The sequence below is a fragment of the Sparus aurata genome, chromosome 16, assembly GCF_900880675.1.
Source record: "Sparus aurata chromosome 16, fSpaAur1.1, whole genome shotgun sequence".
Classification (NCBI taxonomy): domain Eukaryota; kingdom Metazoa; phylum Chordata; class Actinopteri; order Spariformes; family Sparidae; genus Sparus; species Sparus aurata.
Genome location: NC_044202.1, coordinates 22,068,571 through 22,093,407, shown reverse-complemented (window position 1 = coordinate 22,093,407; position 24,837 = coordinate 22,068,571).

The window sequence follows — 24,837 nt, the reverse complement described above, 5'->3', positions numbered from 1 at the left end:
GTTGCTTTTTTCTTTACGTTTTTAATCAAGTCCCCATCTACTTCAGTTGTTAAGCAGAATGCTGCAACTTTGTTTTACTGTGAAGTTCCAGAAATGTTTTGTGGCTCAGTGGGTCGAGTCGTCATGATGTGTAAAGTGTACCAAAAAAATACTGTTGACTAATTAGTTATGTAATGTCAAGTCACAAGTCATGTATGTTTCATCATTTCATAATAAATTTAATTTAACCAAAGGATATCTCAATTGTAAAGCTGACCAAAATAATATAAGTAATTTTAACCCAAGTTAAAATGATAACCCAGAATTTGGGTAGTATTTTTCATACCACTTTTTGGTTGCTTTAATGGGTAAACATGGGTCATTTTTGCCTATGTCTGGGTAGTAAACATAAGCCACCCTGCTGGGTTATAACAACCCAACCCCACCCACCACGTTACCCAGCACTAGGTTACCAAAATAACCCAAATCGGGTCATCTTTAACCCAGCAGTTTTTAAGAGTGCTTGCTTTTAGGGTCCAGAGAGATGAGATCGGGCTTACCTGAAGTAACTCCTCTGTGTGAGTATAAGTGTGTACTGAGGAGGATTATAAGTCGATCCAGGGCGGGGTGGTTGGCTGGGTGTAGGGGGTAGTGCATGGTGGTGGGTCCTTGTTATGTGAGGTGCTGTTGACAGCATGTGATCATCTCAGGCTTGCAAAATAGCAGGAGCTTTATTTTCTTCCCTCTCAACACCCTCTCTGTTGTCTCGAGTGTCTTGAAAAGTGCTCAGATCATATGCAAAGCTGTTTTATGCTAATGTGTGTGTACACACTTTGGTAGCAGCATTGGACCGGCAAACACAAACTACATAACAGCCTTTCTTTTCCACCTGCCTGACGCCTCTTGCTTCTTCTTTTATTTTCCAGTTTTATTTCTCTGGCTCAAGACAAGTTGCAGCCTTACGAGAATGTGGGCAATGGGAAAGCCATAGAATAAAAACAAAATAAGCTGAGGATTCATTAGGTGAAAGGGAGATTACACCATGTTTAATGAGGATGACCAAATTGTGCTGGTAAAGGTACTCAATTAAAGCAACACATTCCTCAATGCCTGCTTTATTGACTGAGAAATTTACTATATGCATGAATGTACTGCATATACAATATGTACATACTATGTACTGTATCTATGTATGTACAGTGCATTCAGTGATACACTTACTTTCAACACAGTAAGGTACCAGTCCTCATTCGGCAGACTTAGTGCATGCTTTCCATGAAAAAAAAGTATCAAGGAAGCAATCAGCAAACACACACCACTTTCCTGTTTACTGACTAAACTATGTTACAACAACACAGTGCAATAGCCCATATTTCTCAAAATATTTGTTCAGTAATTTCTGTATTTCTTTTGTTGGAGGCAGTTGAAGTGACCAGGCGTCTGGCGGTCCAGAGGCAGTGTTTAACACCATGTGGGGGGCATCAAGGCCTTCAGCGCTCCGTCTGTTGACCACTTGGCCACATAAATTTCCCTCTTTCCACAATGTCTCTCTCACACCTCCCACCAATGTGATACTCTCATGTTTTTGTAGAAGAAAATTTACATTTTCTGGAGATCTCATGTTTTTTTTTTTCTTTTTTTTCTACTTTCATCAACAGCCACGATTGAGAAACGAGGCATACAATTCTATGAAACAGTGTAGTTCATTACAGATACGGTTGCTTGTTTTATATTGTGTATCAAGTGTAATGGTATGAATAACATTACAATTCTCTAGAGAATATACATTCATGGCAGTGGTAGTTTAACCAAAGGCAACATGGACTCCTAAATTTTCACCCTTGCTGGCCTCTGGATTTCAAACAGATTAAACCACTTTCCTTTGGCTTGTAATAATCCGCTTCATGTTCAACCTCACAGTGCACACATTCACACTCACACATACAATTAGGATTGGCTACAAGTGGTAAATGGGCTGTCAGGCACAGACCCGCCAATCAGTGGACGATGAGCTCTACCTCTTGAGCCACAGCTGCCCTGATAAGTGTATAATGTAAGTTTCCTCTTCTTTCTACAGTTGGATAAATCGCCAAATATATTTATAATATAAAGACTCATGGTCTTCATGAAACACGTCCAAAAGAAGATTTAGACTATGTTCATACTATCAGTACCCATCCATTCTTTGGGATATCCAGATTGTATCCATATTGATTTTAGCAGTGTAATGGCATTAGCTACATCTGGAAGTAAAAGTGTGCCACCAACGAGCTGAAGGCACAGTAACTTCAATCGACGTGAATGATGGGAGATGTAATCAGTTTTGATCATTGTGTGAGTAGAAGAACTATGTTCTCCCGTGCCTGACAGCCCTCTGCCCGACCCTACTGCACATGACATCACTCACTATGACATTCAATATACATACATTTTTTTCATTTTACACATTATCTTTGTCTTATATATTAAATAGAAATTATACTCTATGCCTTTAACATGCATTTACTTATACGCCTACATCATTACCACAGCAACCTATGCAGATATGTTGGTGATGTCTGGAACAATATCTGATATGATCACTTGCAAATAACTCTTCTTTGTTTCTTAAACTGTGATGGTATCACTGCTATCACAGTACTTGCTATCATCTATTGCCCTTATGTCAATTGAGTGTGTATGCACTGAAATGAGTAGATCAAAAAGTCTATGTTCTCTTTTGAGAATCAATGAAGAAGCCATAATGTGTCTTATAATAACAGAGGGAAATGCATTGCAATTTGCCAACTGAACTAAGCTCCATATATGATACAAAGCCATAGCAGATGTAGCCAGTAACCTCAATTTTCATTTCATAGTCATCTGAATGGGTGACAATTATCACTACAAACTTCGTTTCTGTGTTCAACATGTCTTACCTATTGCATTAAACAGCACTCCTGACCACAATCTACGCTAGGGGCTGTGACACTGGATGAAGTTTCCATTATGTCTTCGGTCTGCATGTGTGTGTGTGTGTGTGTGTGTGTGTGTGTGTGTTTATCTGTGGCATTGGCCTCAGAGGCCCATGCACAGCATCTTCCAGGCTTCATGCATCATTGTGAGAGGCTGGCCATCGGGTGATGGAGTGTCCAGTCACCCCCTCCTAGGGGCCTGCCTGAGCCCCTCCTTTCCTCCCAATGAAAAACACACACAGTCGGAAATGAGGGATTGTCCAGCAAGCGGTGGGGTGGTGGAGAAAAACTCTACTGCTTTAGGTGTGTGCTTTGATATGCACGAACATGCTAGAGTCTCATCGTAACCCATGATAGAGGACAACTATCAAAGTCACAGCACTGGATACAGACCGCAAAGGAAAACCTTGTCTACAAAAGCCATCAAACAAACAATTTATTTGTGACAGAATAGTTTGAAGACCCATATATGTTTCAACTGCACACTTTTTAACATCAATCAATATTTGTATTGTGTCAATTCACAATGAGTCATCCCATGACAGTTTCCAATTTGAGCATGTCTAGTTGAATCTCTTTTTTCCAACCATAAGCATCACTTGGTGACAGTGAGATAAAACTGCATTTTAACAGACAGAAACCTCGGATGGAACAGGACAGCCTAGGTCTGCTGGGTTGAGAGAGAGAGAGGGAGAGAGAGAGCGAGAATAAACATAGATCATACAATCTTAAAAGCTTTGCTTGGGTCATTTCAACTTAGTCTATCATCGGGTGTATTTTAATGGATAGTTTTATTACCAAAATAAGAGTGTATCTTGTATCTTGTAGTGGAGGCATGTGAAAAGATACAGGTGGGTGAAAATACCTACCTGATTCCAAAAGAGTTGGGACACTGTCAGACATAAATGTAATATTTTCACCAGAGGACTGTGAAGTATGAAACACTTTATTTGATACTTATTAAAGCATTGTACCCCTAAAAATAAAATAAAAAATATCAACTAGGTAAAGAAACATCTTTTGGTAAAATAAGATGACTATGACTCTCAGTCTCTCTTAAACAGTACCTAAAGACAGGCTAGCAGGAATAATCTTGGTTTAATACCTAACTATACAGGAGGATATATATGTATCACCTCATTAACTTGTACAGCATGTCTTGACATATAACACTGCAAACACAGTATCCAAGTTTTGAATTTATATTAACTGAATGCAAATATTTAACATAAAATGCGACCTTATATGAAAATATAAAAGCAAGCTTGCCTCTTCTCTGTCGTATGTACAGAGAAAGAATGTGAGGGCTTTACCACGATAGTGACAGCTCAGCTAAGCTTGTTAGCTCCCTTCACAATGGGAAAAAAAAGATGCTCTGTCAGCAGTAAACCCAACTAACACACTTAGGAGGGTGTTATCCAGCAAACAGGTAACAGTCCAAAATATAAGAAAACACACAAAAAAACATGGCCTTTGGAATCAGTATCACAAGTGTCTTGATAACATTCTCCTCCATCTGCAGCCCACTTCCTTCACATTATTCGGAGGTCCACCAGAAATGAAACTCTTCCAGGTCATTAATTCTCTAATCTAATGTAAACAGTAATTATTGAGTTCTCTCCCCTGACACCTTAACAACCATTGACACCTTGGCTCACTTAAACCTAGCAACCCACATAAAGGCCAGTTAAGTCAACAACTCACAAGTAGCCTGAACGACTCTGAAACTCAGAGCTCACACGTGTCCTTAACAACTCTGTAAGGTCACTCCCACACTATGTAAAGACACACCCACACAGAGTTTAAAACCCTACAACTCCCCTCCAGTTAGTCAGAGCTGAGGAAGCCTCTTGGATGAGACTGAAACAAGTCCAGCTGCCTACAACACAGCACTTATTACCATGACCTGGATGACTGAGAACCATTATCATCATATTTATTTAAAGCACATTTACATCACCTTAACATCGCAATAAGTATGATCACGCATCCTATTGATAACTGGTAATATCTATACATTTAAACAACTATAAAACGCAATATAACATAAATCTGACATGATCTGATATTATATAAATAAAACTGATTGTGATCATTTGTGATAACCCTTTAAAGAGATATACAGTACAGTACAAAGGCAATATGATACATGTTTTACCTCATCGACTTCATTGATTTTTGCTTGCATTTTCTTATTCTGAATTTGATGGCAGCGACATGTTTCAGACAGGGGCAACAAAAGACTGAGAAAGTTTTGAAATGCACAACAAACCCCTGTTGGGAACAAGCCCTTATGCAAGCATCAGACTACTCAATATCAATGGACATGGCACAACAGCTCATTGTGGTTAAGTGTGGGCCATCTGCTATGTTTGCAAGACTTTGTAGTTTGTGATGTCATATGTTGTACACCTTTGGATCACATTTCATATGTATCATATGTTTCCTTCAGTCATGTTGTGCAACAGAAAGACAGCAAACCTCTGTCTACTTTTCTGAGTGGATGAACACATTATGTACAAGGTTTGTGAACAATTACCCAACTTCTCACTCTTTCATTGGAGCAGAGATCCATTTTTTATTTTTTTTGTATCTGTTTATCTTGGTCACTACCCATATCTTGAACTTTTCTGGAAAAAAAAAATCTGAAAGAAAAAAATCTGCTTGTAGATACCATTGAAATTCATCAATTATACAGGGGTATTTTGTTTTGTCAGGAGGGGTGACAGGGTGGGGTGGGGCAAGGACAGCTGACATTTTGTCATCTGCTTAACGCTGAAGTCCCTTTGGGGGGCTAATGAGCACCATCATTTTTAGTGATCAATAAATCATGCCTTATTGATTTCTCGCCTCTCCCCCCTCTAAGCCGGCTTCTGTTCTCTGAAAGTCAGAGAACAGGAGGGCAGGGGAGGCAAGAGATAGAAGGAGGAAGGGAGGCATGGAGATGAAGACAGGTGGAGAGAGTGAGAAAGGGTTGATTTGAGGAAAGTGTTAGGAGGAATAGATGCATGAAGGAGAAGGATGAAAAAGGGGTTGATAAATTGAGGAAAATTAGAGGAGAATAGAGGAAAAATAAATAAGGGGTAAGGAGGGATGAATAATTGTTACGAGTTGACTCTCATTGATCTTTGACGTGATAAACCAAAATCATATGGTTGCAGACTCAGTTTGTGAGAAACTGTATAAAATAACTGTTTCAGCTGTGTTTCAAAGTTTATTTCTGCTGCTTATGTAGTCACTGTGGTGATAATAGAAGATTTTTTGCAGATTTGGATCAAAGTTTTGTACTAACAGAAGAAATCATGTCACACAATATCTGTACACTCTATAATATCTGAAAGTGTCAATACCAGAGGAGGCTGCACCTCAGTGGTATTGGGAAGCAGTGGTTTTGGGGCTAAGGCCCAAAATGTTTTCTCAAATGCTTCCTTCCGGCCACATTGTTTATAAGGACAACATCTACATCAGCTGCTATGCTGATGACACACAACTGTATCTCCCTTTGAACCTAATGACAAGTCCAATCTTGGCAACTCACGAACTGCATTGAGGATGTTAACCCTCTGAGGTTGATTGACGCGCCGGCGCGTCAAAATCATGTGACCAATTTAAGATGACGTAGCAGCGAGAAGGAGCTTTTGTGAGTCTTGGTTCCGACTTATGAGTTGGAGTGGCATTCAAACTATATACCAGTTTATATACCAGTTGTGTTGATAGGCCAAGTAAAACCAGACTTACAATAAATAATGTACGCCAAACTTTTTCGCTAACATTGCTGTCATGTTTGCGGTGCGTTTGGTGCAGGAAGAAATGATAAAAACAGGCTTTTCTCACGAAGTGTCTGCAAGCAGAAGTGCAAAAAAACCTGTGACACCCCCTGTCCAATTTGGTGGAAAAAGCACCACACCAACCAATCACAAAATGTTTAGTGGGGAAACTATGGTCACTGTCCCAGGTATCAGCATCACAGCTAAGCACTGGAATAGAAGTCGGAAAATTCTCCATTTGAGAGGTTGTCACTTGATGTGAGAGTATGAGCTAAAAAGTCTGTTTTTGAGAGGTTCTTTATTTGCAAAATTACATTATTGCGTTATTGCTTATAGCTTCTTCAAACACAGTTTAAGATAATGTTCGAGTTTATTTTGAATAATTGAATAGGAGTAATTAAAACTACTGTTCAACACTATTTTATTAATGTGCTGTATTTTATTTTCCAGCATACAATTAGATTCACACACTGTTTAGGGTGTTTCAATTGGTATATTTTACACTAAATGTATTGTTAGAACAGTTGATTTCAGCATATATTTAAAAGGAGTATTATGATAATACTCCTGATTTGAAGGGTATGTGAAACTGTAAAAAGTGTACACTGTCTATGGTTTTCAGTCTCTCTCTGTCTAAGGCTTTTGATGACTATCTCGTTGCTTTCTTGTCATTTTTCTATTGTTTGTGAATCGCTACAGGGAAGGCAAATGTGCTTAGTGCCAAATGTTCTTTCTTCAACCACAAAAAGCAAGCAGGTTTAAAAACTAAACCAAGCAATATTTTGTCTTTTTTTTTTCTTTCATTCAAATAACTAACACATGGGCATTCTGTATTTTTGACCCATGCCAAGACTTTTTCTGTCCCTGACACACGATAACTTAACTCTGTTTCAAAACTTCCTCATTTACAAATTAAGAACTGTTTACAAAGATATTATGCATATGTGTGTGGTTTCACTAAAACATAATCCTTTGCAGCCCTTCTTGACACACCCACCAGGTTTAGCCAGACCATTACAGCACAAATGCCCTCTTGGTTGTTGAGCGTCCAGTAGGTTAGTTATGTGCCAAGAGTATATAGTCACCAAAAAGCACTACCATGCCAGCATAGCTCAGGCTTCAAGCATAACCACGTGACCTCAACGCCTTTCCTTTATTTTGTTTTTTTTAGATTTAAAATGTGTCCAAAAAAGGCAAACTAGTGACCAATGAGTAAGTTCAATGGAAAATAATAGAAGACAATATGTAACATTGACTATTACAGAATTTTCACTCAGCTCATCTCCCCTCTGCACTGCCTCGTGTGAGGAGCCCTTTTGAGGTATCCACATATACCGACCTACCAGCCAGCCCTTCATTCTGTACACAACACTGTCGATGCTATGCAACAGTGGTAAACAGAAAGGGTAAGAGAGAAACTTGCTCAATAGTAAATTACATCAAAACCCGGACTCACACAGAGCTGAGATGAAACAAGTGCAGATGAATTAGATAAATACAGAAAAGGTTTTGTCCCATTAAGGGGTACGGGGGAAATAATAAACAAATACCATAATGCCATAAGATAAAAGAAAACAAATCTGTCCAGTTTATGAAGCTGCTACCTGTGTGGGATTTGCAGGTTTTAATACTTTCGCACATAACTCATTTTTAAACTCTGGGGCAACATTTGCTTGTAGATGACTTTGGAACAGGACCAGAATACATTGTCAGTTACAGCCGCATGCTTTGTTTTACCTTTTGCACAAATTAATGCAACGCTGAATGGATATTAATTAATAACTAATATACCAGCTGCTTTGCTTCGATACAGACAGAAGAATTTTTATAATAGAGTTCTTCAACTTTTAATTGGTTGTGAAAATAAAATGCCTTTCTTTCTGGCACAGATTTATGGTACAGTCATAGTGCATCACAAAGGCATGCCTGGTAAATTAAAAAACATTGTTTGTGGTCGATAATTATCGATTAAGATATGCCTCCCATAAAGAAATGTAGTAATGGCCTGCAGTGATTTTCTCATCCTGTATTATTGAGTTACTTTAACTAATGTAGTATAAGTTCACATCATTTTGAAGTTGTAACTACTTGTGATGGAGCTTATATAATTGAGCAACTTCATGTATCATATGTAATGATGTATCATACTTTTACATTGGTTATGGGTTTTTAAAATCTCAAAGGTCAACTCCAGTGATTTACAATGGCTCCCCTACAAAAAAAAACCTTCCAAAGGGCAAATTGAAGATTCTGCTCAAAACTCGACTTATAGTTCCAACACTTTAAACTTTCAACTTTTTAAACATGCACTGTAAATGACTGTATATATTATCTTAAGAAACAATGGCAAAATCAAACACACTGAAATACTGACTTGATTGTGCTTGCGGCCGTGCATGTGTAGAGTGAAAAGATAATTGTTAATGTGAATGGCCAAATGAAGCTCTGATTTAAATGTGGCTGGCGCAAGGGATTGTGGGATGGAATTATCTTGTTTTGTTTTCATAAAGGATGGTCCACTGTTTCCTGTGCTAAAGGACTTGCAAAAGGAAGCACTGAAGCACTTCTTCTTTAGCATTTAAACAATTTGAACAGCTCTTATCATTACTGTCACATAACTATATCCAGGTCACTTCACTCAGTTAAAAGGACTATTTGCAAAATGTAGAACAAACAGAAGGCATATGTGCTACATGAGAGTGGACCAAAAGTTTGCCATCTTGTTTCAGACTACAGACCCGAGTGTTATTATTGTATTGCCTTCATAAGAATAGGCACAACTTATAACCCTCAGTTAAAATATTTATGAAGATTAAATGTTGTTTTTGGTCTCTTCAGTGACCCCACCAGCTCACACACAATATCTGTAAGTCCAACTTCCGCAGCACTATGTTCCTGTGTGGACCATGGCCCTCCCAACGGGATTCAACCCCAAACATTACAGCAAATCCAACAGCAGCTGACTTTAAACTGGTTTTAATCAGAATCACTCATCGAAGCCAGGTGTCTGCTATTTACCTCCATACCTACAGGGATGACTCTGAATGTGATTGGTTAACTTTGAACACAGCTAAAGCCCCCATTATGAAAGGGTGTGCAGCTATATGCAATCAGGGTGATGCATTTTAATTTGTTTCTCTTTAATTCAAACAGTTAAAGTTTGAAGAAGTGTTATATCTGTCTATACATGTGTGTATTCTTTTTTATATTAATGCATGTATATGTTTATTTTCTCAGACATTATATTCTATTGATACTTAAACAGTGTTGGTCACTGCATATTACTGTGACTGATATTATTTGATTCATTCTGCTTTTAGTTTACATTTGTTTTTACTTTACTGTAATAATTCCAGTACATTTTTAATGATAAGCAGACACCATGTTGGAAATAATTATGTAACATATGTTGCAAACAACAAAACACAGTTGTGAAGAAAAAATTAGATACAAATAAAAAATACTGTAAATAGTAGGCTACTGTCAAAACCCCTACAGTGGTACTGCGTGACTTAGCAGATGGGGTCTGCTAAGTCACACAATACCACTGTAGGGGTTTTACTAATAAAACATGTGAGATACGATTCATTCCTCCAGAAACTCGTAAATGGACCCTGAGTTAACATTTTTTGTAGGGCTATACTTTGTTCCTAAGTAAATGTTGCTGATGATCTGTATACACTTTTTCTGAAGAATAATGCAAAGCTTTTACTTGTAGTGGATTAATTTACATTCACCGGGCCCCTGCTTTTAGATCAGGATTCTTTTTCTAGCACCGCAAGGCACACAACCTTCATTTTAATGTTTTTCTCTGCATTGCGACTCATAATGTGAAGGACTCTCTCACCTCCACAACAACACATGAATGGTGAGGGTAAAGTTGGAATCATTATCATATCACCAGCTCTGTTGATTCATATCTGCATTGATGCCGGATGTGTGTAGATTCGACGGTGCTGTGCCACTCGTGGCCCTTGTTTGGAGATGATCAGAAAAATGCTCTGTGGGTTCATGGATGTATAGACAGGAGGGGTGGATGCTAAATAAGTCTCTCTTTCTACACCTCATCTCTAACTGGCTGCCGGTCCCTGTGCGATGATTAGCCACATCCCAAGGGTGAGGTGAGTTATCAGAAGCAAACTCTGTCTAATGAGCTAAGCTCTGCCCCTCTCTCCTCTCTTCCGTCTCTCCTGCATCACCTCATCCCATCTCCGTCCCTCTTTTTTTCTCTGAAGGGGTGGTAGGCTGGTCCCATGAGGGGGTCCACAGCACACCTGTTCTTCTACCTCCCATCACTGCATTTCTGCACTCCCTTGTCGATGAGGCAGTTTTCCTTCCCTGCTGGGACTCCAGCCATTGTCTGTTTTTCTTTCTTGGTCCTCTTTCTCTGCTCCTTTTTTCTATTTTCTCATATTTTATCACAATCACTCTCTTATTGGCACTGTTTTACAGTACTCTGCCTTTGTTTGATCCTTGCATATGGTAAAATTAGTTAATCGAAAATGCATGGTTTATTCATATATGCAAGCAAAATTATATATATATATATGCAGTAGTTAAATTAAATGGTGCTGGCAGGCTGCAGGAGTGACTAAGGCCACCTGGCTCCAACCTGCTCCTCCCCTCCTGTTCCCAAGACACTTCCCTCTCGTTAATTAGGCCAAATTTTTTGTTTACATAACAAACTTCAGGGTCGTTGACGACAAACAGCATCTTGGGACATGGGGGATGACATGCAGGGGGACGGGGGTTGGGGAAGATTTGATGGGAGGTTATGGACAGATGGGTTTGTGGGTGTATACAATGGCAACTCGTGGCTGAGCAAAACATCCTACCTGCTGCCTCACGGCATCAAATTCCCAGTGGCCAGAGGACACGTGTTCTGGCATCGGCTGGGGAGATGGAGGACCTAACGGGGTAAGTGGAGCTTGTCTTCTGTGCCTGGGGCAGGAATATGGCTCAAGACCAAAGTTAAGGCCTGTCTTATTAGTCCAGTGAAGGTGCTGATAACAAATAAACACAGAGGAGGCTTGGGGATCCCTCCTGGGAGGTGATGCTGGAGCAGATCTATGGATAAACATCCTCTGGAGCCTACCGAGTCCTCTAATAATGCTGCGAATCACAGAACCAGCAGAGCAGCACCTTCGGGCATTGCCTTGGGGTTCATCATCAAATCCATCTGTTCATTTCACCAAATTTTCTTCATAAATAATAAACCATCAACATTTTGTATCTAACTACTGATTACAGTTTCTCCCAATTGTTTGAAGCCATACTCCAATGTATTTTTGATATTTCTGAGTCCTTTCCTGACAATGTTGATGGGCCACACTGTTGGCATAATATCTTTATAAGATATAACTTAATTCTGTGCTCAAAGTTCCAAATTGTAACTGTTGCTAAAATAGAATAATGACATATGAACATAGTAGAATCTAGAGCTCCTTTCATAGATGCACTGTACTTCTGCATTTATCCAGAGTTTACCAAGAGAAGCTGTATGTGTGAACACAAATCTCTGCAATATTTGCCCTGGACGTTACCCTGCCAGCTCCCTAGTCCTAAGTCTGGAGTGAAGTCACAGTGAGTGAGTGGGCATGTCGACAATGTGTATCTTAATATCAGTGCTGGTTTAATCAGCTGCAAATGTGGACAATATTCTGATCAGATCTCCGGCTAATCTCAAGAGTAATATGAAAAAGGGGCTATTGAGTCTTTTCTTTTTCTTTTTTTTTGTTTAAATGTAGTTAAATGATTCAATAGTTATTCCTCAAATGTGTAGTAATTCAATCTATTCAAGTATATTAATTGTAACTTTGTTGCCAGTAAACCATGGTCAAACTTTGTATGATGCTCATATTTTGGTAAACTCGCCTTCATGCCTGATGAAAACTGTACCCAAGTACACATGACTTGTTCTGGAGGCCACCTTAGTAAGCAGATCATGAACCACACCCAGGGTCAAGGTCTTACTTTTCAAAGCAATAACAATATTGATGTGTTCAGGAAAATAAATCAAATCGAACATGTATTTTCTTGGTGTTTTTAACTGTCCGAAAAGGTCTTGAGCAGAGAAAAGTTGTCAATAAAAGAAAAAAAAAAACTCTTGCATGATAAGACCCCAATAAGTGACCAGTGAAAGCTGCAGTCTGCTGGCCTCCTCCAGCTGCTGGGCTGTGTGGCACCAAGGTGGTCCGCAAGCATCACATCTTATAAAAGGGCAAGTGCTTGCCAGTCAGACGTCCATCAAGGCTGCACCTCAGTGGGCCAGCGTGGGGCCATAATCCCTGGAAGTGCTCCTATGGTTCTTGCCCTACCTCCCTTATCCCCTCCATCCTTCCCTCTACACCCACCTTCCCTCCATGCTGTTGTTTTCCTCCTCTCCTCCCCAGGCAGGGGGTGTTTGGACCACGCAGCGTGACCTGGCTGCCAGTGGAGGGATCCAGGGAGGGGCTCTGGGGCCACAGGTGAGGCCTGAGCTCAATCTACCCCCCTCCATCCTGCCTCTCCCTCCACCTCCCCTGGGTGCCAACTTCCCCAACCTTCCCCCTCCCCATGCCCAGCAGGCCAATCAAGCCATATCTGTGTGCCATGCAACCTGGGGACCAGAGGGATGGAGGAAGGGAGGAGGGTAATAGTGAAGCAGGCAGGCCGAGGCCCCATGTGGACCTCCTGTCTCTCTGAAATCCTCACAGGATCTGTGCCGCCAACACCACCACGTTTAATTACCTTGCTCATCTTCATTAATTCATGGGTCTTCTTTATGCCCTGCAGGCCGGAGATAGATAGAGAGGGAGGAAAAGAGGGAGGAATGGAGACAGAGGTGGAGGGACAGACGCCACTCCACTCAACAACAACAACAACAGCGGCAGAAGATGCAACAAAAACAACAACCCCAGCAGCTGGAGCTCAGTGCTAGAGTAGCAGCTTGGTGATGCTGGCATCCCTTAGGGTGTTTGTCTAGGACCTCCAGCGCAGGAGGATTTTGCCAGTTGAGAGCCACAGGGCTCCAGGGTCAGTTTGGCCATTGCCAGGCCCTCTCAGCCCTGGAGAAAGTGAAAAACAAATCCCCACTGTCTGGCCAGAGAGCCTTTGAGATTGAACGCTAAACAGGCTCTATTGATTTGAGTCACTCAGGGCTGTTCCCTGGACAAAGTGACCATAATGACATTAGAGATTAGTTGCTCAAATGTTGCTCACAAGAGACTGGGATTAGAGCAAAGGGTAATAAATACCTGTTTAGTCGACCAAGGGATCCACTGTGTTTGTGTGGTTTAAGTTTGTCCAGTGAAAAAATCATTACACAAACCAAATGTACTTACTTTTAACTTAGATTATTGTATCCTCCAAGGTATTGATCTCTTATTTTAATCCACTGATGTCCTGAAAGTCGGAAATATATGAATTTCATGCGTCACATTAGTTAGATGTATTGACTTCAGTCACAATAAATCCTCTTGTTTCACTTTTTAATGATGGTTTTCATTGCGTTGTGTTGTTTGTGTTGGCCCCCTTGACTGCTTTAATCATCATGAATGAAATTTGGTACACATGTTTCACATCTATCCATCTTATTCTTTGATTTAAATAAAATGATGCTGTATTGTTGTCATATACATCTAACATGTAATTATGGAGTGTTGTGTAGCACTGTATAGTGGATACAAGATGTCACTTTGACCCTTTCACAGAGTGTCCAAAACACACATACCCCTTTCTTCCTTCCTTTCTTCCCTAAAGTAATTAGCTGTTTTGAGGGGCTATAGGTGCCATACATCGTAAGAATTTACACATTGTATGGGTTTTGCACCTGGGAGGGGGAAAATAGGCCACGAGAGCACTTTAAAGAGCAGCTCTGGTGGCAAATTTTCACACACGTGTATCGCATTTTGACATATAAAAAAGTCCCTTGTCATCATGACCTAACCCCAACAAGAAGTTTGCCATTTTGAATTTAGTGCTATTTTATTTATTTATTTATATGTGTAGACTTAAAAGAAAACTCAAGCTTTTGGTTAGTTTTAATTACAAAGGTGTTAAAATTGCCCTGACAAAATCTGAAGTTGATCGGGTTAAAGCTCTCAAAGAAGTTTACTAAAGGACCTTGCCTTTAGTAAATATCAATTCACCAATTTACCAAATATCAATGGCTCACGAAGAAACATGAAGTTGCTGTAACTCCACTGTATATGGTTGAATCTGCCCCAAATTTCACACAGTTGGCAAAAAGGTAATGCTGAACACATTAACACGCCAATATGCAATTACAGTCATTGTAATGATAAGGTCATTTCTCCAAGTCAAGTGACCACATCTCCCACTCTCTCCTGGAGCTGATGGTACAGTACAGTTAGTAAAGCAGAATGGATGTTTTGGGGGAGGCAGGGACAGGCGCCCACTTTAGAGAGCAGAGGTTGTGCTCTGTGCAGGGCTGATTTTTGGGTGGTTTTGTTCCTCCATCTGAGCTCCAGGATGACTGGAGTCGGGGCCCCAGCGGCTAGCGTTGACACCCAGGCCCCACAGAGCAGAAAGTTAATACTGTGACAGATGTGTCGCCTCTGTGCTGCCTCACGGCCATACAGGACCCCTCCTCCCTCTCTCCCTGACACACTCCTCCTCCTGCCTGCTCCCCTTCTACTTCTCCCTTTTCCTCATTTCCGATCAGTATCTCACCGGTGGTAAGTGCAGGAATAAAACAATAAAGCTAAGTAAACGCTCTGTTATCAAAGAACACCCATTAATAGTTTTGATCATTTTTAAAAAGGTTAACACATCAATTCTCTATGACAAGTGAGAAGAATCTGCAGTGATGAAAGACAAAATATATAATGCTGAAAGTGAACCTTGTGGTAACATTTACTTTGTCAGAACCAAATATATACATCTGTAGAGCATATTGGAAATATATTGATATCGACAACTTTAAGACCTATTTTGTAAATAGTATAAATGGAGGAAACAAGATACAATTATTTTTTATGAAAATAATACATGTGGTCAAATTTAATACGAAAAACATAAACCCACATAACATAGTCCATCACAGAGCAGTTTTACTTGTGTTAGTATCCTGACATTGGAAGTCATAGTCTGTCTAATTAATCTTATGTCCACATAGTATATTGTTTTCAGAAATGTATTCTTTTATCATTTAGGTTACATTTTCTCACGGAGATTGTGAAATGCAGTTAAACACACCCGAAGTTCGGTCTGCTGTAATGCTGTATTTTTCTTCTCATCAACTAATCCCATGCGTACACCCAAACCACCGATGAATCTATCCACAATTATTGTGTCTGTATCAAAGTCTGATAAGCCTTATTCCTCTGTGTCACAGAGCTCTATTTTCGTCTGCATCTGATTAAAATACACAGTGAGCCACACTGTTGCACTGGGTGACATGTTCCTTTATCACCATGAACACACACTGTAGTTTGTTTAGACTCAGTCTTACTGATACTGTCCAACTGCCCCAAATACTCATTATAACACTTATTTTAGATTAACCCACTGCTGACAACAATGTCCAGCAATTGATCCATTAAACTATAAGGGATAAGCTGTTTTAGGAAATTGACATCTGAACTGCATTATACTATACTATACATTTTTGAGCTTTTTATTTTTATCTTTTAAGATTTACATATTCAGAAGGAACCACGGTGCTTAGGTGAAGGTAAGGACGTCAGAAAGTATGGATTAGTTTTTTTTTGTTTAAAGTTCTGATGTGATTTGTGAATATTACTAAATCCAAATTTAAATTGAGCCAAACCTGTTAAATACAGTCAGACTATGTGCGGTTTGCTCCTCAGCAGCAGTGACAAAGTTACTACCACGTTAAAGTGGTCTTCAACACACCTCTCCCCTTTCACTCAGGCATTTTCTTAGCCATCGATCATAATCTCAGTTTCCCTTTACTCCTCCGTTTCCTCCGTTTTTACTTTTCCCTCCTCCCTGATTCAGTCACTCACTTATTCCCTCTCTTTTCTTCCCGTTTTCCACTGCCTTGCTCGTCCTCTCTTCCGTGGCTACGGCTCGGCAGGACACCGGTGTGCGATGAGCTTTTCTGAAAGGTCCCAGGAGTTCAGCATCGGTGCCAAGCCTCCTCTCTCTTTCTTCACTTGCTCTCCTGTGTTTCCACTTCCTCGACTCCCCTCTCTTTGTCTCTCCCCCAGCATAACCCCCCACCCCCCATTCCCATCACATGAGTCTCGGAGATTGACAGCGTCCCCAAAGAGTGAGAGCTGGAACAGATGGAATATGAATGGTTCACTCGTGTATGAAAAAGGTGTCTGGGTGAAGGAAGCAGTGTAGGGGGACCCTCAATTGCGAGTTAAGTATGACTAAATCCCATTGTAACCAACACCCCCTCCGCTCACACACGTGCACAGACACACCATCATAAAAAAGGAAAAAAAGGCTTTAAAGAGATGGTGACAAACAATGGCTGTGCTTCTATTGCCTTTCAAATAAAACTATAAAAATGTTCCATGGTTCAAAGTTCAAGGTTAAATAATTTGTCATTCTACAACACATAGTTGCACAACAAAATGCTAATAGTCCCTTAATGCTAAGGATTTTTTTTTTGTTCATTTTTTTTTTGTGGAAGTTGAGATCAAAATTCTCAAACCTGAGGTAAGAAGCTGCTCTGTTGTCTGGAGTTACAGAAGTGGATACTGTTGTACTGCTGGTCAGACAGCAGCAGGGTAAACAGGCTGGGATGAGATTTTTTTAATGTGTTTATTGCATCAGAGTTAGCTAGCAGCTATTTGTATCCATTTGGTTGGTAAACGAAAAAACTGTTTTGTCTACATAAGGGGTCAAGCATGACATGGCTTGCCAATCCAACACTTTGGCTGTTGCCTGCTGTCTGTTTGGATGCAGAATGCTCCTCTGATCTTGCACAGGTAAAAATCCTAGTAACATCAGTGTGCATTAGAAATTAACACTTACTTGTGGGAGATCTTTAATATATCAAAAATAAATTTGGTCCTAAGATGGACCTTTGAGGGATCCCGACTGTATAACTTGCAAACAAGGAATACTGACCAACCACTCTCGTGCGTTATTTTCTCTTATTTAAATAGGATTCTCTCAAGGTCATGGTGTTCCATTTACTAACCATTTGGCCCTGCACAGGCACCTCACCTCACACATGACATTGATATTAGCCATGAACAAACCATGCCACTTCTTAAAGTTAACAGTTAACAAGAATGTGGCGCTGGAGTTTTGCTCCCAACTTTCGTTAAGAAAGACAGACTTTTCTTATCTTTCTTAGAGGTGTAAGATGACCCCGAAAGGTTCACTTTGATATTCTTTCATTCAGGGAACCTAAAACACACACTCAAAAAAAATCCATCAGTCTAATAAAATCTAAATCAGTATGATAGATACAATAAATGCTGTTTACTAATTCTAGCCCTTTGATACCACATGAATTATGGACCCTACTTTGTATGTCGCGTGTCCAGTCATTTTTACCAGAACCCTCATTTCCCATGATAACAGGACGCTAATCCTCTTTCTTAGACTGAGGATAGTGACCTCCTCAAGGGAATACTACTAACTGTTATTATTGCTTAGCTCAATTAGCTAATGATTTTACAGCCTATAAAGTTCCACTTCCACCTATAATCGTTCTCTCCTGTATCCACCCAAGCAACTTCCCAAGGAAACTTCTTAGGCTTCATTCTTACTAGCAATTGAGATTGTAATGAAATGGTACAAATGCAGCCTCTTTAAGCTTCCTGTCCATCCATGACAAGGCCCTAACCGGTCCGTGACAGATCTGTGCTTGGACCTGGAAGAGTCTGTGAGTGGAATGAGATCCCCTGCGATGACGTAGTGAACACAGGGCCAAATCGTATGTGTGGAAACCAGTTGCAATGGTTTATCTATCCACCAGGTGGAGCAGTGATGATGGAGGCTGAAGTGTCACTTCAACGTGAAGTCAGCTGATCTTACTGTATCATAGGTGTACAGTATTGGATGTGTGTGAGAGAGTGAGATTCCCACTCAGAGTATATTTAATAATTATTAGGCTACCATATCATGAGGTCTTCAATATTATGCTTTAGCTTTTTGTTTTTCAACAGTACTGCATGGAAGTGTAAGTAATATGAACGGGAATTAATGATTTAACAGGAAGGAAAAACCTGCGTGTGCAGCACCCGTCTGAGCCGCCGACTGGGCTAACAGCGTCTGCAGTGGTACCGGGACAAATTATTATAGTCGAAGAGACATTTTCTTGTTGTTATATATAAATATAATACATATAATTAATCATGCTGTTAGAAAGGCTAAGCTCCACAAATATGGATTTAAGCAGAATATTTAGTTTTGTAAACATGTTGTGGATTTTGAAAATTATTACATCGAAATGTTTTCAATATATTTTGACTTTTGGACTTTTCACTGCCCTGAAATTATTCGAAATGTTCAGATTCAGAGTCAAAAGCGCAAAACAAACACAAAACATTTGCTCATTTTTTCTGTTTTTCTGCATGTGGAAGGCACATTAGAGCATTTTTTTTTTTTTTTTTTTTGATATCTAGTCTCTGTTGAGTCCACCTTGAATGCTCCAGATAATGTGGAATTTCAAAAAACTGAATAAGTACAGCACATATGAACACAGAAATGCTTAGCTAGCTCGAGGTTGTCATAACTAAAATACCTGCTGGAAAAGAAACATTTCCACAAACAGATTCAGGTTGGCTAATAAATATCTGCATGTGTATAGAAATGTATAGAAAAAATTTCAATGTAATAATTTCCCAAATCCCTTTTATCAGAACATAAAGAAAAGAAAGACTGATTTTATGTTTTTAAACACACTAAATGATCACACAGTCTTTCTTTTCATGACTGAAAAAACTGAATAAAGAAATGGTCAATTTAATAATAAACACTTGGTTAAGGTTAGGGAGAGCTGGTGGTCATGCTTTTATATAAGACAATGTTAACCATTGGTTGGAACAAACAGAGGCATCCAATATTAAAATCTCATGTTTTACTGATCCGCCCTCATTCTGACCTCCTCCTATCCTCACAGGATCAAGTGACATTGTGGACTATTTCCTAATTAGCCTCAAACTGCCTAGAAGGTTAGGCTCAGACAGGAGCTACAGACTTTGTGAGTTTACTCAAACTACTGCATGTACAATTGTAAAGCATTCATTGCGTAACTATGAAGAGAATTGAATGTATCCATATCCCTAAAAGTTGAATCTTTGCAAATAATGACACAGCACATGAACAATTCATTTCAAGCTTGTTATTGATAAGGTTCAAGCGCCATTGAATTTCAATGATGTTCATGTCCATTAGCATTCATCAGTCTCAGATCCCTTTGGTTGTGCTCCAGCAGGTCTATTGTTTATTCTTTGTGCGCAAATACCATACTGACATGAGATGATAACCTCAGACATATAACTTAGGTTGAATCACTGGGATAACTTTCACATCTAACTACATAAGTTCATAACTTTTCGGTCCGCTGCCCAAGCCCCAAACACCCACCACTAAACAAACTCCTGATATCAGAAATCAGATGTGTGCTATTAGTCAATATTCACGACACTCGAGAAATGGCATAAAGTATTCTTGCTGAAACTGATATTGGTTGTTCTACCGTCTCTCTCTGTTACAGGCAAACTGTTTTTCCTTTAAATTGTGTTATGTTGTGTTGTAAAATTAGCTTGCCTTATTAATTAATGCTAATCTAGCAATGTATATTTTCCTCCCTGATATGATCCACAACTGTTCATAGCTGTGATGAAGAAGGTAACAGCATGTGGCTGTGGTCTGCAGCCTCTCCACAAAGTATCTCCCCTCAGCAAATGGCCCCAAAATATCTGGGATGAGAAGACTGTGGCGGGGGTGGGGGATGAGGGGAAGCCGGGGCGCAGACTCTCATCCAGCCGTCTGTTGGCCACACAGGGCCTGTTTTTGAATTTCTGATCAAAAGTTGTAGCAGAGACCACCGCTGAATCACGGCCTCCCAAACATCTGCTGTCACATTGCTCTGAATAATTTATTTGTTGATCTAACTGAATGTATGTATCCATCTCCCTTTCTCTCCTGAGCCCATTTGTGAGTGTGCATGTGTGTGTGTGTGTGTGTGTGTGAGCTTGTATCCTTAGAAAATAAAACGCTTCAATCAACAGCAACAACAAAATGATCTGCTGGTTAGAGGAATCACTGCATGGCACAACTAGAATGAATGGAACTGTTCACACACATAAACACACACACACACACACACACACACACACACACACACTGAGGCTTACTCCACTTATTCAAGCAGTGGGCGGTCACATTTGTGAAGCCGTTTTCATCCAGAGCATTTGACACAGCTGATACACAGGGCCTTATTTCAGCTTCAACATGGTCGCTAAGTGGCACATCTCATTAGAATGATTTAGACAAACTGAAAATGATATTACGATAATTTCAAAAATGCTATCAGTGGTTTCATCCTCCCAAATGATCATTTAAGTCCTGCTTGTAATGGCTATGAGACTGTTAGTGGGGTTATTCATTTCAAACTGTGTTAAGCACAGCACGCAAAGCCATTAGGGCCCAGTATCGGTATACTTATGCCTACTGAAATGAGATTGCATGAGGAAATGGAGTTGTCATGCAGCAAAATATCCATCAATCAGCCACCTCTGCTGCTACAGCGCTTAACTAAAATAACATAAAGACTTCAACTTTAAGATGGAGAAAGTTGGGTGATAGTTACCATGATGATGATCTACTGATCCCACCTGAGGTTTTCTGTGCCCAGACACACACACAGACACAAGCTTGTATTCATGTATGTGTGTTACAACCCATTTTCGTTAGCTTCTCATAGCCACCCCCACTCCTTTACTTCCTCTACGGCCTGCTACGTACAACAATGGTGTCCACAGCGTTACTAAGGTGTTCACAAAGTTTTACTCCCTCTGCAATCTCACCACTGCCTCAACTCCTGCAGGCTTTGATTGGGGCGTATGGGGGGGGGGGGGGTGGGGGGGGGGGGGGGGGGGGGGGTGACAGCCATACTTTCTGATAACAAACACTGCAGCGCTTAATGTGATTGATAGGGCTCAGTTCTTCTTTGACTCTGCACCATTTATCTTGAGTACTCACATTTGTGCATCAAAGTAAAGGTGTGATTTGGTGGGAGTATCTATGTATTTTTATTTATTTTTGTTTTGGGGGGGGGGGGGGTCATCTGAACGTCCCCTGGCTTCTATTTGCTTTTAACCATTAAGACATTATGACCTAATACATGTAGATTGTGATGGGGAAGGGAGGGGAGAATGTGGAATGGGTGGAGAGGAGATCAGTGAAGTGTTATGGAGGAAAGCAGATGCTCGCCTCTGGAGTTATTACATACAGAGATGATTAGTGTGTGTGTGTGTGTGTGTGTGTGTGTTTGTGTTTGTGTGCGTGTGTGTTGGGGGGGGGGGGGGTGATGGAGTCCCATACTGAACTGATGGAAGGCCTTCAAGCTCAGTGAGACCGATGAAAAAAGGTATTTCATTTGGAGTTCATTTGCATATTTTATGAGGACACTTGAAGCGTGGCGGTCGGCTTTGAGTTTGACGGATGAGAGGTAACAGTAGCAAACTGGGATGGGGGGCGAGGGGGTGGGGGTGTGTGGATGTGTGTGTGGGGGGGTTGCCTGATGGGGGAAATAGCATCAAATTCCTTATCGACTTGTATTGCCAAGACTCCAAAACAGTGACATGACCTGAAAAGGAACAGAACACTTTGACCTTTAACTTCCCCTCACTTTAAAATTTTTGGTCACATATGTGCTATTCACAACCTTCAAGATGATCCATTGATGCAGCTCTTAGGGAAATAAAACACCTTCAAAATCCTCAGACAAAGATGTTCCGTCCAAAGACCAGCTGCCAGAAAATCATAGTCTAATGAGCAATGTGGAGAAAGTAAACTTCTCCGTGTGCTGGAGCTCAGGAGACTTGGACTCAGTGTACACACATGAAGCGTGATTACTTTAAGGCTCTGCAAACAAATAGATTTCCTCTGCTGCTCTCTGCCGCTCTGTCAATTGCATAAAAATATAAAAATATCTCTGATGGCACAAAGTAAAGCGGCGGGGGTGGGGATGGTGGTGGGGAGTTTAGGCATCTCTAACAACTTCCTGTAATTGCGATTTATTGAGAAGGAAGCGGAGGGTAAAGATTTAGAAATTATAAGCTATTATGTGCCAGAGAGAGTAAGCGAGGTGGGGGGTTGGCGACATAAAATACAGCTGACAAGCCAAGGCAAATTAGCCCAGGACCATTACAAAAATCACTTAATTGCCTGCAATTCTGTCAGGTCAATTGACTCTAATTGAAAAAAAAAAAAAAAGAGGGAATTACAAAAAAGAATATTATGGCAAAGACAAGCAAGTGCATCGGATGAGGTGAGCGTTCAGGAAATAGGCGGCAATTGGAAACCAGAAAGCAGCTTCTCTGCTTCTCATGCCTTTGTTAATCATGATGTAACACACACAGTGTTCAGAGCTTGATTGACAATCTTTTTAACACATCTATGGATTAACAATTTATTATATTAAAAATATGTTATAATAAAGCCAAAGCATATCAAGAATTGTAGGTTACATTGTAACCGTTGTTCTCTGAGTGAAGAGACTATCTCTCCACCCAGCTTCATATTACATTAGCACGAGGAATGTCCCCACCTGATGTGGATAATTATTTAAGACACCAGATGTACTAGCACGCATAGGTATAAAGCACAGGTATGCATGAACATTTCTGTGATTGACACGAGATTCTGAGTGATCTGGAAGTGGAAAGACATTCTCTTCACTGAAAGAACAATGATAACAATGTAACCTACAGTTCTCAATCATACTGAGATTATCTCGCCACCCAGCTAAATATACAACATGTACAGGGACTCTGTTAGACACCTTGCAAAGAACAGAAGCAGTCTCAGAACCCCAAACCAATCAGTGCTCTACCCACACAAACTATTTACCAATGGACAATATTAAAAAAACTCAGATCTGACTGGACAGCCAGATGCCGTCTGCTGCTGCTGTATGCATACAGGATGGACACACTGGATGCGTGTACAGCTCTGCTGAATGGTGTTATCTCTTGCCTCTCTCATTCGGCATCCATTTTAACAGGTTAGACCGGCAACACTGGATGCATGAAACATGCGTGTGTCAAGCGTGGCTGCTGCCTCACATGATCCAGAGATTCAGAGTCTTGCTTATTTCTACCGCTACACGCCCACGGTTCCAGCAAGAATAGACCTGAAAATGACCTGTAGACATATCCACATCTTACCAGCTTTTTACAACAGTTTTAATGTCTATCCATAGCAATATGTCACAGACATGAAGAGAATACAAACAACAGGTGAGGGGCAGTTTCTTTCTTTTAAATTCACTTTTTGTTGACTTTTTCTCCCTCGCTCCCTCTCTTTCCCCCTTGTGATTTCTGTCACGGGTCAGAGAGGAGATTGTCTCTGTTCTCTATCTGCTTGCAGGCAAAAGAAGGGACAAAGCTCAATCACCTGATTGAGCTGGAAATCCAAGAGAACCTTTGGTTGGAGCGCATAACTACTTCCCCACCATCTGGCCTAAAACTGCATAGCTCCTCAATAACTGATATGGTATGCATATCTCCTGGCAGCCTTCAGAAAAAGTGCAATGAAAATGCTGCAGTCCTCAGAAATCGTGAACCTTTTAATGACAGCTACCATGCATTTAAAGGAACTATACAGCCTTCCCCCTGTTTATATGCTCCTGCAGATAAAGAGTGATCAACCGAGACCCGCATCTAAGTGGGTCCACTTGTTTTGCCTTGCACCATAACTCAAATAACCTCCAAAGGTATGAGTATGCTGCCCTTGTAGATAAGGCTCCAGCCCCCTGAAGGGTCTGCACCACCATGTGTGGTAGGCCCATTTCTAGGAGGCTGGTCCTTTCAGGGGCCAGTCCCAAAGCCAACGGCTCTAGGGAAAGGCGTAAAACAGAGCCCCTGTGAAAGTAGAGCGGGGCTTCCTATGGTGTCCCACATATCAGTGGTGGAATGTCGGAGAACCAGACCACGTGAGGCCATTTCTGGGGTATTAGGACTAGCTGCACCTCC